At 43.4% G+C, this 20,430-nt stretch overlaps 1 protein-coding gene across 2 annotated transcripts in view; it reads left to right on the top strand.

Moving 5' to 3' along the window:
* c4h8orf34 (chromosome 4 C8orf34 homolog) overlaps positions 1-20,430 on the top strand; it is a 347,530-nt gene that overhangs the window by 17,436 nt on the left and 309,664 nt on the right. The window contains exon 1 of one of the 2 annotated variants that reach the window (XM_043689236.1): positions 4,218-4,387. The exons of the other annotated variant lie outside the window; for it this stretch is intronic. The gene's annotated coding sequence lies outside the window, so the exon portion shown is untranslated. Of the gene's footprint in view, positions 1-4,217; positions 4,388-20,430 lie in introns of those variants that run through there. 2 annotated transcript variants of the gene reach the window in all.

Below are 20,430 nucleotides of genomic sequence, written 5' to 3'. Positions count from 1 at the left end.
CTTTGTGCTGCCCACGCATCATTGATTTCTCCTCGCAAGAAACACTAACAAAGTCCATTGGCTGCATGTGGCAGCAAAGCTGAAAGACAATCCTAGTACTACACAAAGCCAGCCTGTGCTGCTTAAAGTGGTGGTGACTGGAACATGCTCTCAAGCAGTCACAGAGTAAGTTATTCCATGTTCTTGGAAATATTGTGCAATTTCTCAGTGTAAGCAAGATGGTTCCGAATTGTTGTGCCAGAGGTCTGAAAGAAGGAGACTTGCTTTGTACCCAGACAGCAAGAAATCAATACTGTGGGGATGTGTGATTGGAGTGCAGTTTAGGATCAGTTGTAGTTCTGAATGAAAAGGGACATCATTCAGGATTATGATTAGATTAGATTCTACAGTGTGGAAACAAGCCCCTTCAGCCCAACCAACTCTCCGAAGAGTAACCCACCCAGACTAATGCATCTAACACTATGGGCAATTTAGCATGGCCAATTCACCTGAATTGCATATCTTTGGACTGTGGGAGGAAACCGGAGCACCCGGGGGAAACCCAAGCAGACACGGGGAGAATGTGCAAACGCCACACAGACAGTCACTCGAGGCTGGAATCAAACTTGGGACTCTGGTGCTGTGAGGCAGCTGTGCTAACCACTGAGCCACCATGCCGTAGATAATTCAACAATTATGTTGAAATAATTTGGCTTACGTTGATGAAGACTTATATAACAGCTTTGAATAGTGAAAAAGGTTGACTTAAGTGCATGGGAAAAAGTGAGGACAGCAGATGCTGGAGATTAGAATCGAGAGTGTAGTGCTGGAAAAGCACAGCCGGTCAGGCAGCATCTAAGGAGCAGGAGAGTCAACGTTTCAAGCATAAGCTCTTCATCAGGAATGCTTACTACTGCCTGAATTCTTTGGATCATGGGTGAAGGTGTAATGAGGGGTAGAAACAAAGAAAATTTGAAGATTTAATAGGACTTTTTTTGACCAAATATCTTCCTTTTATTTTTGAACAAAATTCATTCACTTTCATTGACCTTTCCTTCATTTCCCCTAATCTGTTTCTCCAGAAGTGTATAGTTGTTTGAGAGTCAATATAAATATGTTTCTGTAAATGGTTTTCTGCAATTTAATGTGTTTATTTTAATCTCCCTGACACAAGGAGAACATGCAAACTCCACCCAATCGGTCATCCAAGGCTAGAATCAAACCCAGGTTCCCTGGCACTGTGAGAAAGCAATGATACTGTGCCACCAATCCACCAGTCAAACTGGTTTCTAAGTTTCAGAACAAGAACAAAATCAGATTATTTTTAAAATGTGTGCTTTTGTATTGGCTTCCATGTGTGGGAGCCAGTTTAAGCCAGATGCTGCAGGGTTTAATTCAGATTTCCTGCAGTGGGTGATGTAAACATTTCCAAACAATTCTTACAAGTGCAGCTTCAAGAAGTTGATATAGGGCCATTCGTTAAAAGTTACATATTTCAAAGTATTAAAGTGCTACAAATGATTAAATTGAGTATTACATAACTCTCGTGAAACTAAAATAATTATAATTAAAGTAGCTTCAATAAGTCTAAGGACCACTGAGAGCATAATCATTTGGTTTATAAGTTCCTGGCAAGATGAAAGAGAGGGTGGGTCTGACACCAGAGGCTATGAAGCCAATCAGGAACATTATTTCAGCTTTACGGAACTCAATCAATTGTAAGATTTGCTCCTTCAGGGTAATGTTGTTCTATTTTAATTCGTGAATGCAGGCTTACTGAGTTGTGCCAGCAGAGATTTTAAGTTTAAATTGAATATATACAATCGACAAAGTTAATACAATTGCTAATTCTGAAGTAGGGTCACTGAATCCAAAATGTTAACTTTGGTTTCTCCATACCAATGCTGCCAACTGAGCTTTTTCAGCAATTTCTGTTTATTGTTTCTGATTTCCAGCATCTGCAGTTCTTTTTGAGTTTTTTTTGCACCATCAAGGGACTGTGCCACTGCTGAGGTCAGGACTTGTTGCTGATCCCTAACCGCCCTGGAGAAGGTGGTGATGAGCTGTCCTGTTGGACTGCTGCATTGCTTGGGCTTTTGGAACACCCACAATGATGTGGAGAAGGGAGCTCCACGATTTTGCCCCCGCAACAGTGAAGGAAAAGTGATTATAATTCCAAGTCAGGATGACGTGTAGCTTGGAGCAGAACTTGTAAATGGTGATGTTACTGTGTATCTTCTGCCTTTGTCCTTTCAAGATGAAGGAGACTATGACCTTGAGAGGTGCTGTCTACAGAACCTTGCTGAGATATTGCACTGTGTCTTACAAGTGGTACACATTGCTGTTACTGTGCATCCAGGGAGTGAATGTTGAAGGTGGTGAATTTGGTGCCAGTCTAATGGGCTGTTTTGTCCTGGATGGTGTCCAGTTTCTTGAACATTGTTGGAGCTGCATCCAACCAGGAAGGTGGAATATTCTATCACATTCCTGACTTGTGCCTTGTAGATGATGGAGTTACATGGGGGACACAAGAGATGAGGTAATCACCATAGGTATTCTAACCTCTGACCTGCTCATGTAGTCACAGTATATGTAAGGCTGATCCAGTTTCAATCAAATACGTGGTGCTGTAGGACAAATATCTTAATTCAGTCAGAGATGTACAGCACAGAAACAGATCCTGTGGTCCAATTCGATCATGCCACACAGATTCATAGAGTCATAGAGTCAGAGAGATGTTTAGATTAGATTAGATTAGATTACTTACAGTGTGGAAACAGGCCCTTCGGCCCAACAAGTCCACACCGACCCGCCGATGCGCAACCCACACCATACCCCTATATTTATCCCTTACCTAACACTACGGGCAATTTAGCATGGCCAATTCACCTGACCTGCACATCTTTGGACTGTGGGAGGAAACCGGAGCACCCGGAGGAAACTCACGCAGACACGGGGAGAACGTACAAACTCCACACAGTCAGTCGCCTGAGGCGGGAATTGAACCCGGGTCTCTGGCGCTGTGAGGCAGCAGTGCTAACCACTGTGCCACCATGCAGCATGGAAACAGACCCTTCGGTCCAACCTGTCCATGCCGACCAAATAACCCAACCCAATCTAGTCCCACCTGCCAGCACCCGCCCCATATCCCTCCAAACCCTTCCTATTCATATACCCATCCAAATGCCTCTTAAATATTGCAATTGTATCAGCCTCCACCACATCCTCTGGCAGCTCATTCCATACACGTACCACCCTCTGCATGAAAAAGTTTCCCCTTAGGTCTCTTTTATATCTTTCCCCTCTCACCCTAAACCTATGCCCTCTTGTTCTGGACTCCCTGACCCCAGGGAAAAGACTTTGTCTATTTATCCCATCCATGCCCCTCATAATTTTGTAAACTCAACCATTCCTATTCATGTACCCATCTAGATGCCTTGAAAATGTTATTGTACCAGCCTCCCCCACCTCCAAAAGCATAAACAAAATGATTACTGATTTGTTTTGCATAAAAGAATGACTGTCTTTCCTAACACAGTCAATGTGCAATAACTGTCTGGTTCATGGTAATCCCAAGGATATTAATAATGGGGAATTCAGCAGTGGTGATATAATTGAATGAATGTTGAGGGACAATGGTTAGAATCTCTCTTGTTGGAGATGGTCGTTGTCTGATGCTTCTGTGGCATCAACGTTATTTGCTGCTTGTCAGCTGATGATTGCAGGAAAACCAATGGCTTAGTTTGGAACAAATGGCAAGGTGTGAGTTTATCGTTATAGGTTCGAGAAGATTGCCTGTATGTGTCTGCAGCTGGAAGTCAGCACTCGAATTGGTCTGTAACTTGCCTTCCACTTGCATACCTGAGGCACATGCTTCGGGGGATCTGCTGAAATATAAAGCAATCAGCTGGTTTAATTCTCCCCAACTTCGCTGTGCACAATATTTTCTAATTAACATGGCGATTTTATTACACACCACTGGAGCAGGTGGGACTTGAATCTGGGTCTCCTGAATCAGAGGTAGGCACACTACCACAAGAATCCTCATTATGCACAACGCCAATAAATGTTGCTCATCTGCATGTCATTACCCATTAGCAATATACAATGAATAAAGGAGCTCGCTTGAATCAGGTGGGAGGTGGATCAATCTTGGTAAATTGAGGCTATTTGTTGTCAATGAGGACCAGGTGTATGTTTAAGTACCGACTGAACAGCACACAATGTGGATATTTGGGAATCTTGTGTGTACTGGTAGTGTCCCTATCTCTGAACCAGGTAGATTGCGATTCAAATCCCACCAACACCAGAGCTGTGTAATGTCTGAACAGGTCAATAAGGAAATACCTACACTGTCAGTGTACAGCCCAGGCAATGCTACAGGTACAGCAGAAGAGGTGTAAACGTGGTGAGTTTAAAATTGTTTGTGGAACTCAATGCATGAGTGATGGTGAATCTTTTAGAGTTCTCTGTTTGGAATTGTGTGGAGTCAATCATTTGAGTATATTAAACACTGAGTCGGATAGATTTTAAATTTTAAGGGATGTGTTGGGGTGTTGCAGGAAAATAGTTTTGAAGTAGCTGATCAGGCTTGATCCCATGGAACATGTGTGTGGGATCCAAGGGCTGAGTGGCTTTCTCTTTCAGTTCTTCCTCTGGAGAAGCAGAACTCTTTGTTGCAATTGATTTAAGCCTCTGTTCTTTACTTGGCCAGCCGAGTGAAGAGTTACTGTGGTTGGCTCACTGTTTTCCAATACTTGGAAACAGAACCAGAAACAGCTGACCAGAGATTGAAACTGCTGGATTGCAATGTGCAATGCTTTTCCATGTTCTCCCAGTATCCGTTATGGTCAAATCTTCCAGAATCATCAGAGATACCCTGGGTAACTTAATGTCCACTCGTCCTTCTTAATGGTATTAACATACCAAGTGGGAAAAGTTCATCCAAATAACAACAGGTTTGGTCTTGTTGAACATAATAATAGGTTTGTTACAACATGGGGTGGCATGGTGGCTCAGTGGTTAGCACTGCTGCCTCACAGCACCAGGGACCCAGGTTCCATTGCATCCTCCGGTGACTGTCTGTGTGGCTTCCTTCCTGGTGCTCTCTTTTTCCCCCCTGCAGTCCTAAGATGTGCAAGGCAGGTGGATTGACCCTGGAAATTACCCATAGTGTCCAGTGATGGGCAGGTCACATACATTAGCCATGGGAAACATTAAGGTGGAGGGGTGGGATGCTCTTCAGAGGGTTGGTGTGGACTTGTTGGGCTGAATGGCCTGTTTCCACACTGTGTGGGGATTCTGAGACTACCTAATCGCTATTTGCATCTGAGTTGCTTGTAAGACGGAGGACTAGACCTGAAAGTATACATTATTGTTTAGCTACCTGGGACTTTGAAATAGAACAATTCCAACAACCAGGATAGCATTCCCTTGGAGCAGTTCTCAATATCCTAATGGGTGGAGATTATCACATGAGCCTGGTTAACTTTTTTTTCACATCTTATGCAAAACTGGTTCATGTAAAACATCCGAGCCTTTTTGAAAAGAAACCCACTGCTCTAATTGGCTAAAGTCTTCCACCATCGCTTGCCCAGCCACCAGTGCAGATATTTTCTAGTCAACCTGGTTAGAGATGTTGTTATCCACCTCTGGAGGCAGATGGGACTTGAACCCAGGCCTCTTAGCCCAGAGGTGGGGACACTACCACTGCACCACAAGAGCCCCACAAGAGCACTGCAACTTCATCAGGTGAAGCGCTCCGAAATCTTACCATTTCAAATAAACCTGTTGGACTATAACCTGGCAACATGTGACTTCTGACTTTACCCACTCCAGTCCAACACCATCACCTCGACACCATGGAGAGATGTCAATACGTGGGAGACCCTCCATTCAGAAGAAATTGACTCAGAGGAAGCTCCTGCGTGAAGGGGAACTTTGAGAAATGGGAAGGGAACCAGCGAGGAGAATGCCAATGATCTCGAAGCTGAGGGCCACTTCCACCACTGGAAGTGCCGAACATGTGCTTGCAGATGTGGCCCCAGGATTGGGCTCATCAGCCACATAAGGACCTACAAATCCCAGGACCACTGGCATGGAATTTCTGAGGTGGGCGATCATATGTGTTAGCCAGCGATTCCATATATGCATACACAGGTATTGACTTGGTATTGGCCTACCATTTGTGTGAAAAACTAAATTGTATAAGCATCAGTATCCTGATGGACACTGGTGCGTGACCTCTAGATATTGAGGAAGGAATCTAACGAGGTGACTGCATCCAGCCAGTATCAGAAGAGTAATATTTGATACCTTATTTTTGACCCCCATCCTAGTGCAAGGGGTCTTTAACACATTAGCCTTGAGGGGCCATGAGGAAAACAACCTGAACTATCCTCTTCCTAGTAAATCCTTGGCATTGTTGTGTGTGAGATCTTACTTGAAGCCCAATTGCAGCAGAAATTAATCAATGGATTGTTTGCAGATTTATGACTTCTTTCTTAGAAAATCATTTGTGGGAAATATCAGGTTCCGCTGAAAGAAAATATTTCCAGACTTCCTAACTGAAACAAGCATTGGTCGTTGCTTTACTGAATTACTAGGAAATGTAATCTAATTAATTAAATCACATCTAATAGCCAAGTGTAAACCATTGTGTAGAACCAGCTAATGGATGTAATACATTCATAATGTCCTTCATCAGGATTTTTATAATTCCAGGGGTCATTCCAATAATTGGCTTCATCCTGTACCATTAACAATCCCTGACATGGCACACACTTAGTAAGTAGGCAATGAAAAAATGTATGAGGTGTTGAGTTAATTGAATCTTTTTTTTTTATTTCTAGAATGTCATCAGGAATCCCGAGATTAAAACATTCTGCAATTTTTGTAATGCCGCTGAATCATTAAAGTAGCGATGAAAGCCATTTGTCTAGTTAAATGATAAGGATGAAAATGCTGATTTTTGTTTACATGGTTAAAAGGAGATTAAAGTCTCAAGTTTGGGTTTCACTTTGACTCATGTCTTTCATTAAGTTTATTATAATTGGTTCTTTCAACCTGCTGCGCTTTTCCAGCAACACATTTTCAGCTCTGATCTCCAGCATCTGCAGACCTCACTTTCTCCTCTTTCAACTCAGTCTCCAATCTTAAGGTTTAACTGTTCTGATTAGTTTTAAGACTGTGTTCCCAGTGCAATATGTTTATCAGGGAACATGATGGCCTAGTGGTATTATTGTTGGAACCAGGTCATGTTCTGGGGACCTGGGTTTGAATCCTGCCAAGGCAGATGATGGAATTTGAATTCAATAAATATCTGGAATTAAGAATCTTGAAGATGACCATGAATCAATTGTTGGAAAAAATTCCATCTGGTTCACTAACGCCCTTGAGGGAAGCAAACTGCCATCCTTACCTGGTCTGACCTCCATCTAACTCCAGGCCGACACAATGTGGTTGACTCTTATGCCCTGTGGGCAATTAGGGATGGGCAATAAATACTGGCTTGGCCAGCGATGCCCGCATCCTGTGAATTAATTTTTTAAAAATACCATGAGGGCCAAAGAGTGATACGTATAGAAAAGCAGTTGATTCATGATGAATTACCAGCTGATGGTTTCAGGCTGATTAGTCTTTTTTTAAATGACTGAAACTGCTCCTCTAACATCCCCTTCTCTCTTTTTGCTAGACTCCAAGAGTCACTGTTTTTATTGAACCTTGCTGACCATTACAGCCCATGACGGGCATGCTGAAGTTTACTCGGCTCAACAATGCATAGATGAACACACAGCTGGTCTATTTGCAGCCTCATTTGCATTCCCACCTGACGTTGTGTTCCATTTGTCATGTCTCTGCATAGTCACTTGACCAATCAATATTCTTTTATAATCTACTTATGTCCTCTTTGCAACTTGCCTCCCTAACCATCTTTCTACCACAAGCACCGCTTAGGTGATGTTGTTGTGCATCTGTCATCCTTGCTGCCAAACTACATAACCTTTGGTTGTCATGGTCATTTCTGCTAATGAGGTGTCACCACTTTCCCTTTTTGATAGCTAGTGGCTCTTGGATCTGATGGTCAATTTCGAGGGCTGTCAAGCATCACTGAACATTCCATTAGTGGGGCGTTTGGCTGCAGTTACCTCCATTATCAAAAAGATCCTTGGGTGCACGAATCCCTTCCTTCCATCTCAGTTTTCCAGACGGTTCAGTTACATTAGAACTTGCAGAGTTGGGAGCTCTGCTTTTTCGTGAAGACAACATCATGTGGGATTTCTGTCGGGCCAAAATATACCTGTAAGCTGGTCCAAGGCAGAAAATTGGAAAATTATTGACCTTCTTTTCCTGACAAGTAAGTCATAATTTCACAACGGTGCAGCAAGATTTTGAACATCGGATCAAACTGATAGTTTAGAAGGTCTGAGTGTCGGGTTAGTGTTTTATACCATGGGAGATTTGCAAGTTGGGCGATTGGTCATAACTATTTCCTCTAACTGTGCATCAAGCTCCATATCAAGGGTTTGATTGTCTAATATACGCGCCCAAACTAGCAGAATTTGCTGATCACTCGCAGTGGGGTTATGTTTAATATGATCAGGAATATTTAAATGCATGGCCATGGATTTCTTCATGCTAAAAGTTCAATTTATCATAGTTCATTATCATTCAGATTAGCAAAAACAGGCTGTTTCTTCCAGGACTTATGCGGGTTTTTTTTTTGTAATGAGACCAGGAAATGATGGAGAATCTGAACAAGTCAGAGTAAAAGACAATATTCCAGGAAGTGTGAGAAAGCTTTAGGTGAAAGGAGTAGAAAAACTCTGAGCACTAATACTTGCAGGAAAAAAATACGCTCCCTTTCAATTGGAGAATGAAATCGAAAGAAATTTCTTCACACTTTGTTATTTCTTGAAGTTCACTCCTGCAGAGAGTGGTGATGGTTAGGTCATTGTCCATCTCCGACCTTAGATTTGGGTTTTGGATGGAACATGGAGTCCAAGTGGGACACGGGGAGTTAAGGCCGCAATCTGGTCAGGCATTATTTTCTTAATGATGAGGTTGGATGAGCAGGGAGGCAAAATAAAATCTAGTCAGAAAATAATGTGCATCTTTAAACATGCGGCAGTTTTAAAAGCACACAGAGCTTGTTGATTCTTCTGTGCAAATACCAGCCAACAATAAAAGCTGCAGGAGTTGTAGCAGCTGCAGACCTGTCTCTAAATCAGCAGGAAACCATGAAGAACATTGATCTATTGAATTACATTGAGAAAGCTGGTGAGGAAAAGCAATGTGTTACTAAAGCTGCAAACAGATTCTAATTGTAATCATGGGATACAGCAGTCTGTATCGGAGACCCAGTGTGGGTTAAATCCCTTAGCAGAAAGGTGAACATTTATCTGTTTCGTAAGGGAAAGCAAAGGAGCTAAGAAAACACCTAGGAGTGTATTACTGCAGATGCTGGAATCTGTATTGACAACAAAAATGCTGGAGATCACAGTGGATCTACAGTCAAAACGTTAGCTTGCCCTCTCTCATTGGATGCCACCTGACCCGCTGTGATCACCAGCATTTTCTTTTGTTTTCTCTTTAAACACTATTGTTTTAGTGAACACGCATTGCTATAATTGTTAAAAATATTGTGAAAAGCTGTGAAACAAATGATTGGGAGAATAACTGGGAAAATAGAGTAAATTGATGAATGAATGTAAGAAAAGTTTTTATTTATTTATCCTTTCATGGGATGAGGGCATTGCTTGCTAGGCCAGCATTTGTTACCCATCCCTAATTGCCCAAAAGGCAGTTAAGATTCAGCTAATAACTGAGTTCAACTCGGGACCCCTTGCTGTGGGAAAGATGTTGTGAAACTTGAAGAAATGATTTACAGTGAGGACCCATAGTGGTGAGAGTGTTGGTGAAGGTGAGATGGCACCAAAGAACTCATGCTTGACTACTAGGCCCATGGTGGAGCACTTAACCACAAGGGGTGTAAAATCGAACACTTTTTACTTCATTTCTTTTATTCTTCTGAGCTTTAAGATGGCGCCATAGAGTGAATCATAGAATCTCTACAATATGGAAACAGGCCATTCGACCCAACGGGTCCATACCAACCCTCCGAAGAGCATCCCAATTAGATCTATCCCCCTATCCTAATCCTGTAACCCCGTAGTTTTCATGGCTAATCCATCTTGCTTACACATCCCGGACACTACAGGGTAATTTAGCTTGGCTAATCCACCCTAACCTGCATCTCTTTGGACTGTGGGAGGAAACCAGAGCAAATCTACACAGACACTGGGAGAATCTGCAGACTCCACACAAATAGTTGCCCGAGGCTGGAATCAAGCCCGGGTCCCTGGGGCTGCGTGGCAGCAGTGCTAACCACTGTGCTACCCCACCATACAACACTTCTCACTGTACTTTGTAACAAAAAAATACACATGACAATAAATAAATCGTATCAAAATGACATGTCAATGATAGGATCCAAAAACACTCAAACAAGAAACTAAGGATCTCGTGAATTTATTTTGTTACTGTCAAAAGGAGGGGAAATGTTTATCTGAGGTAGTTATCTTTTCTAACATAGACTCAAATCTCTGCCAACCCATCCAAACAAACTTTCAAAAATGACCACGATGAAAGAGAATGTTATCAGCGGATAACATTCGGGAGGTCAGTGACCTATCCAGGTTCCTGAATATTTTATTCCTAAACTGCAGGATTTCAAACCAAACAATTAATTGGTCATTGTAGAAAATCAGAAACTTGTGGAGAGCCAGAAAGGTGATTAATCCACTTTTTACAATTGTTTCATTGTAAATAAAGGATTTAAAAACTTTTGTGGGAGGGCAGGGTTGTGGTGCTGTACAAGGTATGAAGCATTTCACTCATAACTCCAGATACTCTCGGATGCAGAGTGAGGAGCTGACCAAGGTCCTGAATAGATTCCTCCTCTTGTTCTATGTTGGTTACCAATGTTTGATCTACTGTTTAAGATTGAGCTATTTTGTGCCCAAGAAATCATGTGAACCTTTTTCCCAACACGATTGTGGTAGCCTAGACTAATTTCAACAAGAGGATTTGATGGAGGGGAATCTATCCAAAATAGCCCAGAACAAATCTGACATTATGAAATAGTGACAGTAGTGAAGACTTTGCCAAGTTGAAAATGAATATGTATGATTTTACTGAAATGGTAATACTGCTGGACAAATAAGCCGTAGACTAATGCTGTAGGGGCATCTGTTCAAACATTACTATGTCAACTGGTGGAATTTAAACTGCACGATGAAATCTGGGCCATAAGGCTAGTCTCACTGGTGGTGACCCCCAACTACCATCATTGATTATTGTAAAAACCCATCTGGTTCACTAATACCCATTCAGAAAGGCAATCTGCCATCCTTACCCATGTAATTTCAGACTCTCAGCAATATTGTTGTCTCTGAAAGGGCCCAGCAAGTCACTTGATTCAAAGGTAACGAGGGATCAGCAAAAAGTCCTGGCCTTCGTAGCAATGTCCGTGTCCCAGGAATTAATAATGAGGAGGGTATCATGTCAGACAGTGTATGTCGGTGCAAACTGTATATGGGTGTTATGAAGGTGAGAGGGCCCTGCCCCTAACCCTGCAGGACATAGAAGCCCTCCATAGAATCTATCCAGATTCTGTTTATCACACTACACTGTGGGCCACACCCTCTCCCTCCACCCATGCCTACTGAGATTTACTGACTGCCCTGCTCTCTCTCTAAACAGCATTGTCTGTATACTTCCACCACCTACAATATCACTTCCAGACTCACAACCCTGGGACCCTCTGATGCAGCCATTCCCACCCTCGCCTCTGTTTCTAGCATAAGGTTCTGTGCAATGCAGCAGGAATCTCCTTATTGCCATTGTGAAGGCTGTTGTTGGATTCTCACAATTAGCACCTTTAATATGTATGACTGACTCATTACCCTACATTGGACAGCTATCCAAACTGGCAGGTTCCTTATTGGGAAGGTTTGAACTGGGAAGTATCTGATGGTCCAGCTTCAAAATGACCAAGCCCCTGTGCAGGACTTAGGCAGCAAAAATCCAGCAGTTCACTCCGGTCAGGCAACAAATTTTGGAGTCCTTCCAATGATTTCTCTCCTTCCTCATCTATTTCCTTGAGACTTCTTGTGGTTGATCTCACATCTTCACATCACCTTTCTGCTTTTCCTCACATTTGGCTGGATGTGGTCCAGATTACAGATTACAGATTACATTACAGTGAGGAAACAGGCCCTTCGGCCCAACAAGTCCACACCGACCCGCCGAAGCGAACCCACCCATACCCCTACATTTACCCCTTACCTAACACTACGGGTAATTTAGCATGGCCAATTCACCTGACCCTGCACATCTTTGGACTGTGGGATTAAACCGGAGCACCCGGAGGAAACCCACGCAGACACAGGGAGAATGTGCAAACTCCACACAGTCAGTCGCCTGAGGCGGGAATTGAACCCGGGTCTCCGGCGCTGTGAGGCAGCAGTGCTAACCACTGTGCCACCGTGCCGCCCACGAGATGAAGGTAACAGCTCAAGATGGAGCAGACAGTGAGCCAAGGACCTCATGGAGACAGTATATCTGAATGAATGAGCCCAGAGAGATCACCAAAGATCATATATTATATACAACAATGGACTACAGAACATTGACTTCTAAACACCCAGTTGCACACCAGTCTTTGTTCATCCACAAATCACTTTTACTGCAGGTAAACATAAATTCAAACCTGCTGTCTGCTGAATCTCTCTTTTTTTGTGTTCATGTGCTCCCAAGACTGCAGCAATGCTTAATAATGTACCTCCTCTTAGATCCCGGAACCAGCCAAAGTTAGAAATCTGGTCACCTTTCTCACAGCAGGCTTTGCCAAGTTACCTAGAGGCTGGCCGTGTGAGACAAGTCATCGACAGCCTCATGAGAGAAGCTGAGACTCCACAAACTATGCAAATGATTCCTGTCACCAAAGTCTATTTTTGGGAGAGTACAGCTGGGAACGAGCAGCAGTGTGTATTAACTACAAGATGCACTCTAGGAATTCACCAAACATCCTCAGATGGCACCTTCCAAACCCATGACCACTTCCATCTAGAAAGACAAGGGCTTCAGATACGTGGGAACACCACCACCTGCAAGTTCTCCTCCAAGCCCCTCACCATCTTGACTTGGAAATATACTGCCATTCCTTCATTGTCGCTGGATCAAAATCCTGGAATTCTCTCCCTATGGGCGTTCAACAGATGGACTGTAGCCCCCACCTTCTTGTGGGCAACTAAGGACAGGCAATAAATGCTGACCCAAACAGGAATGTCCTCATCACACAAAATGAATAAATACAAAAAGAAATGAATCACCATGGTGGCTGAGCAGTTAGCACTGCTGCCTCACAGCGCCAGGACTCAAGGTTTGATTCCAGCCTCAGATGACTCTGTCCATGTGGAATTCACCCATTCTCCTGTGTCTGTGTGGGTTTACTCCCATAATCCAAAAGATGTACAGGTCGGTGAACTGACCATGCTAAATTGCATATGGTGTTCAGAGATGAGTGGGTTAGGTTCATTAGTCAGAGATAAAGGTAGAGTAATAGGATAGGGAAATGGGTCTGTGTGGGATACTCTTCATAGGGTCAGTGTGCACTTGTTGGACCAAAGGGCCTGTTTCCATGGAGTCAGAAAATCTATAAAAATCCATCCTCCTCATGTTCTGACCCTTCAATGCCTTTCCTGTATCTTGCCTCAAGTTCCCAAATACAGAAATATAAAGGAGTACTTGGATGGGCAGGGTTGGGTAGCTCAGATGGCTGGATGGCTAGTACATGATTCAGAATAATACCAAGAATGTTTAGTTTCCATTCTGCGCCTCTATGACAACCAAACATTAAATTTAAACTTTGCTCGTATAAGCCTGCTCCATCGTTCAATAAGGTCATGGCTGTTCTGTTTGTGTTTCAAGTTTCAAGTTCCTGTCTACACCCAATGATAACCATTTTATTCCCTTTGCTTATCTATCTCTCGCTTCAAAATATTCAATGACTCTGCCTTCACTGTATTCCGAGTCAGGGTTTCCAAGTTTACACAGCCATCTGAGAGAAAATAAAATTCTCCTCCCTGTCCTAAAAGAATCATCCCAACGTTTAAAATAGTGCTCCCTATTTCTTGATTCACCTATGAGGAAACATCCTTTCAATGGCCATTGTAGTTATTATAATGAAGGTAGCCAGGTAGACCTTGGAATATGAGTTCCCTGACTGGGGCTGTAAATCTGGTCCAATCAGGGAGCCCTGGCTGACAGATATAAACAGGAGGGTTGAGGAGTAAAAGCATCCTTACTCCTCGAGTACACCGCGTGGACAAACACATTATTCTAATTCCAATGGTCTTGGTTATTCACTGACGATGTAAATATGGTCCTTGGGTTGTTTGTGTTTCTTGTGTATAGTGCAGCTCCTCAGAATCTCAATGGTTCATGAAGTAATTAAAAAGAGACTCCAATTAAACCCAAAAAAAAATAAACAGGAAGGTCAGATGTTCTGTTCACTCGGAGTACTGGCTCTGAGGGAGCTGGATCAGTGTCAAGGACTCTCCATGTGTAAGTAAAGGATGTCTTGGTGATGGAATACCAGCCTCTGTGGAATTGTTTCACCCACCCTGTCAATATCTGTCAGGATCTTTATCACACCATCTCTTACTCTTTTTCTAAACTTCAGGGAAGATACAGCGAGCCTGTTCAATCTTTCCTCTGAAGGCAATGCACTCATTCCAGTTATCAATCTGCTCAACCTCCACTTAATCCCTTCCAACATATTTGCATCCTTGAATGAGGAGAGCAAACTGCACACTCCATTCAAAATGTGGTCTCCGTGCGTGTCCCGAATGACTGAGGAATAACATCCTAATGTGGTGTTCAATGTTTCTTGTTACAAAGGCTGGTATCCAATTAACCGACGTAATCACTGACTGTGTCTGCATACTGAGCTAGAACATCCAGATCCTTACGCACCGCTGAGTTCCGCAGTCATCTTCCATGCAAGTAATACTCTGCTTTTTGTTTAGATTCTCCAAGCCAAAGTGAACAATTTCACCTTTCCCCACAATATATACTCCACTTGTCCAATTTTTGCATTCTTTGTCATCTTCAGACCATCCTCTCCTACCTGTCTGTGTCCCCTCACCCTTCGCCACTATACCTTCCATCCCTCTGATAACCCGTCGGTGTACATTGTAACAAGGTGAGGGCCCAGCACAGAAACCAGCTGCACCTCCCTTGTCACATCCTGCCAATCTGAAAAAGGCCAATTTGTGAATCCTGTTCTTCTTCTTTCAGCCAGCCAACCTTTTTTATTTAGAATTATAGAGACAGCACAGCACAGAAACAGACCCTTCATCTGTGCTGACCAAATATCCTAAATTAACCCATTCCCATTTGCCAGCATTTGGTATTTATCCTTCTAAACCCTTCCATTAATGTTAATATGTTACCCCTGACACCATGAGTTCCTATTTTGGCAATAACCTTGTGGCGACTTTCCAATTGCTCCTGGAAATTTAAGTGCAGTCCATCAAGCTCCACTTTATCCATGTTGCACGTCATAGAGTCAGAAACATACAGCATGGAAACAGACTCTTCGGTCCAACCTGTCCAACCCGACCAGATATCCCAACCCAATCTAGTCCCACCTGCCAGCACCCGGCCCATATCCCTCCAAACCCTTCCTGTTCATATACCCATCCAAATGCCTCTTAAATGTTGCATCCACCACTTCCTCTGGCAGCTCATTCCATACCCGTACCACCCTCTGTGTGAAAAAGCCCCTTAGGACCCTTTTATATCTTTCCCCTCTCACCCAAACCTATGACCTCTAGTTCTGGACTCCCCGACCCCAGGGAAAAGACTTTGCCTATTTACCCTATCCATGTCTCTCATCATTTTGTAGACCTCTATAAAGTCACCCTTCAGCCTCTGTCGCTCCAGGGAAAACACCCCCAGCCTGTTCAGCCTCTCCCTATAGCTCAAATCCTCCAACGCTGGCAACATCCTGTAAATCTTTTTTGAAGTTTCACAACATCTTTCCGATAGGAGGGAGACCAGAATTGCACGCAATATTCCAACAGTGGCCTAACCAATGTCCTGTACAGCTGCAACATGACCTCCCAACTCCTGTACTCAATACTCTGACCAATAAAGGAAAGCATACCAAACACCTTCTTCACTATCCTATCTACCTGCGACTCCACTTTCAAGGAGCTATGAACCTGCACTCCAAGGTCTCTTTGTTCAGCAACATTCCCTAAGACCTTACCATTAAGTGTATAAGTCCTGCTAAGATTTGCTTTCCCAAAATGCAGCACCTCATATTTATCTAAATTAATTTCCATCAGCCACTTCTCAGTCCATTGGCCCATCTGGTCAAGATCCCAATAAATTGATTAAATAAGATTTCCCTTTGACAAAAACATGTCTACGACTCCTGATTTATCTTGTCCTTCCAAATGCCTAGCTGTAATCCCCTTTAATAATCGATCCCAACTGTTTCGTAGTTCCCTTGAATAGGGCAGTTAAAGTTGTTCCAAAACACACACTGCTGGAAAAGCTCATCAGGTCGGGCAGCATCTGTGGAGAGAAATCAGAGTTCAGTAACCCTTCTTTAGAACATTTTATATTTGTTACTTTCCAGTCCAACGGGGCCTTTCCGGTATTGAATTAAGTTTGGAAAATAAATTCCAATGCATCTACTGCCTTTTTAGTCTGTCCCTTTTAAAACCGTGTGAGGTCTAGGAGAGCCTGGAGATTTATTAACCCACAGCTCCATCACTTTGCTCAGTGCCACTTCCCTAACAATTATAATTTCACCAAGTACTTCTTTTCTCTCGACCTCCTGATACTGGGATGGTCCTTCTATCCTCTATTGTTAAGACAGAAGCAAAATAGTTAGACGTTCTGTCACTTCTTTATTACCCACTATTAACTCTTCATTTAGCCACGTTCAAACAGTTCAGTATCCCTGTATCCTCCCAACCCCTTTCTGCCCAAACAGGCAATATAATCTGGCTACTGACTTTTTACTTAGTATGCTTGCTACTGGAATGTGCTGAAAATGTGTTGCTGGAAAAGCGCAGCAGGTCAGGCAGCATCCAAGGAACAGGAGAATCGACGTTTCGGGCATGAGCCCTTCTGAAGGGTTCATGCCCGAAACTTCGATTCTCCTGCTCCTTGGATGCTGCCTGACTTGCTGCGCGTTTCCAGCAACACATTTTCAGCTCTGATCTCCAGCATCTGCAGTCCTCACTTTCTCCTCGAAGATTTTTTACTGGAATGTGCTGCCCTGTTTATTTATCAGACTGTGGAATTGCCCTCAAAACTGAGACAGCAGGCCTTGAACTAGTGGGATATCATTCTACCCATATCGTTGGTTCCTTCTTAAGTTACATTAACCACAACTCATGCCTGTGTAGTTTCCTCTCACAGTCCAGGAGTGTGCAGGGTAGAGTGGATTGGCAATGCTGAATTGTCCAGGGATGTGCGGGGTTGGGTAGGTTGGCTGTGCTGAATTGTCCAGGGGTGTGCAGGGTAGAGTCGATTGGCAATGCTGAAATGTCCAGGGATGTGCGGGGTTGGGTAGGTTGGCCGTGCTGAATTGTCCAGGGATGTGCGGAGTGGGGTGGGTTGGCCATGGAAAATGCAGGAATAGGGTAGCCTCATTATTACTCCCCCCACCCCATGCATGTCTAATGGTATGCTGCCCATTCGTCCATCTGAACCACTCCAGATTCTCACTGACTGAGTGAGCAAGAACCTCCTGCCTGTCAGTCAAAAACAACAGCATGGGATACTCCACTGCTGTATGAGAATTTCCCCGATCCTGCCTGATTCTCTTACGATTGCTCCACCATTTAATAAGATGGTGGCTGATCGGACTGTAACATCAACATCACGTTCCCACCCACCTCTCGCAGACTTACATTCATCAATAACAAGGGAGTCAATCTATTTTGGCTGAAAGATAAGTAATGGATCTCCCTCTCCTGCTCTCCAAAGCCACATGATCCTCTGAGAGAAGACTCTCGCGTCCACGGTAGTCAGGGAGGGATTTATGGGTCAGGTTTGGATGTCTGGGGTGGGCAAAATGTGGGCGTGGGCTACATGCTCCTCATTGTGTATAGGGCAAATTCAAAAGGTGGTTAACCACCAACACTCCCTGCATTAGCACCAGAGGTGGGATCTTTTCCTTAACTGCCACTTTATTAGGCAATTGAGGGCTGCAACAGAAGGATAGCGCAGTGGCTCAGTGATTAGCCTCATTACAGCCTTGGCTCAAACGTGGACACAAGCTGAATTCCAGAGGCAATATCAAGACCATGTTGAAGAGCATTGTTCTGCTAGGGCTCCTTGCTACAACAATCAGTGGGAATTGGGGGGGGGGGGAAGATCCCAGCTGTCTGGCTGGAAGAAGATGGTTGTGTTGCCTGGAGGTCCATCGTCTCAGTTCCAGGACATCACTGTGGAAGTTCCTCCAGGATAATGTCCTAGGTTCATCAATGACCTTCCCTCCATCATCATAAGCTCGGAAATGGGATGTGCTCTGGTCACCGTTTGTGACTCCTCAGATACTGCAGCAATCCACAGTCCAAAGGCAGTAAGACCTGGACAATATTCAGAATCGTGCTGACAAGTGGCAAATAATATTGCTACCCCAAAAATGCCAGGCAGTGAATAACTCCGAGAGAATGAAATCACTGCCTATGGCATTCCAATGTCTGCATCCCCCCACTGTTAAAATTCTGGAGGGAGTTACCATTGATCATGAACTGAACTGGACAAATTATATAAATACTGCATATAGATATTGTACCGTAAGAGTAGGCTAGAGGTTAGGAATCTTGCTGCAAGTAACTCACCTGCTTTCCAAAAGCCTGTCCACCATCTACAAAGCCTAAGTCAGGCGTGTGACGGAATACTCACCTGCCTGGATGAGTACAGCTCCAACAACACTCAAGAAGCTTGACACCATCCAGGATAAAGCAACCCGCTTGATTGGCACCATAGTCACCCCCTCTACCAATGTGCAGCAGCAAAAGTGTATACCAGACAATCGGTCTGGGTCAGGCAGAATGGGCTGAATGGCCTCCTGCCCTTTTTTTTTAACAGTTCTGTAATTATGTGGAAACTGAACCATAATCACAATCACTTCAGGACCATAGCAGTTCAAGGAATTTGTAAACATAAGCGTTTCTAATAAGCTGAACAATGGCAATAAATGCCAGTGTTACCCACATGCCAGAAACAAATTTTTAAAAAATAACTATTTATAGTTCCTCAGATGCAGCTGTTTGCACACCTCACATTCAGTGCAGAATTAGAACTGTCATTAATGGGAGTGGTGTTTGAACACCAAGCCTCACAAAAGAGGAACAACTCTGCAAGAAAATGAAAACAATACCTGGAGATTGTAAGGTAAGTTTTGTACCTACAATCTATATGGATTAAATATCATGGGCTCAGATTGAAGTTTAACAACATGTGGCTGTAATAAATATACCTGATTCCTTTTATGACATTCAGAAGTTTAAGAAACTTAAATGGCAATTGACAAACTAATTGGGTTTATTGTATGCATGGCAGAGGAAATAAAGGTTAGAGAGAAAACTCAACTCCAAGGTAAGTCTGTAAAATTTGTTGTTTGTTCTGGAATATTTTGAAATTACCACTACGGTATTCATAAACAGAATTAAAATAATTTCAAGAACTGAAGTGAGTATAAAAGGAATTGTTAGTAAGTTTGCAGGTAACACCAAAATTGGAGTTGTAACGGACAGTGAAGAAGATGCCTCAGTACAACAAGATCTTGATCAGATGGGCCAAGGAATGGCAGATGGAATTTAATTTAGTTACATAGAACATAGAACATAGAAGAATACAGCGCAGTACAGGCCCTTTGGCCCTCGATGTTGCGCCGATCCAAGCCCACCTAACCTACACTAGCCCACTATCCTCCATATGCCTATCCAATGCCCGCTTAAATGCCCATAATGAGGGAGAGTCCACCACTGCTACTGGCAGGGCATTCCATGAACTCACGACTCGCTGAGTAAAGAACCTACCCCTAACATCTGTCCTATACCTACCACCCCTTAATTTAAAGCTATGCCCCCTCGTAATAGCTAACTCTATACGTGGAAAAAGGTTCTCATGGTCAACCCTATCTAAACCCCTAATCATCTTGTACACCTCTATCAAGTCACCCCTAAACCTTCTTTTCTCCAATGAAAACAACCCCAAGTGCCTCAGCCTTTCCTCATACGATCTTCCTACCATACAAGGCAACATCCTGGTAAACCTCCTCTGCACCCGTTCCAGTGCCTCCACATCCTTCCGATAGTATGGCGACCAAAACTGCACAAAATACTCCAGATG

This window comes from Chiloscyllium plagiosum, chromosome 4 (assembly GCF_004010195.1).
Source record: "Chiloscyllium plagiosum isolate BGI_BamShark_2017 chromosome 4, ASM401019v2, whole genome shotgun sequence".
NCBI classification, from domain to species: Eukaryota; Metazoa; Chordata; class Chondrichthyes; order Orectolobiformes; family Hemiscylliidae; genus Chiloscyllium; species Chiloscyllium plagiosum.
Note: the sequence above shows the minus strand (reverse complement) of the source record. Positions and strands in the feature narration are given on the sequence as shown.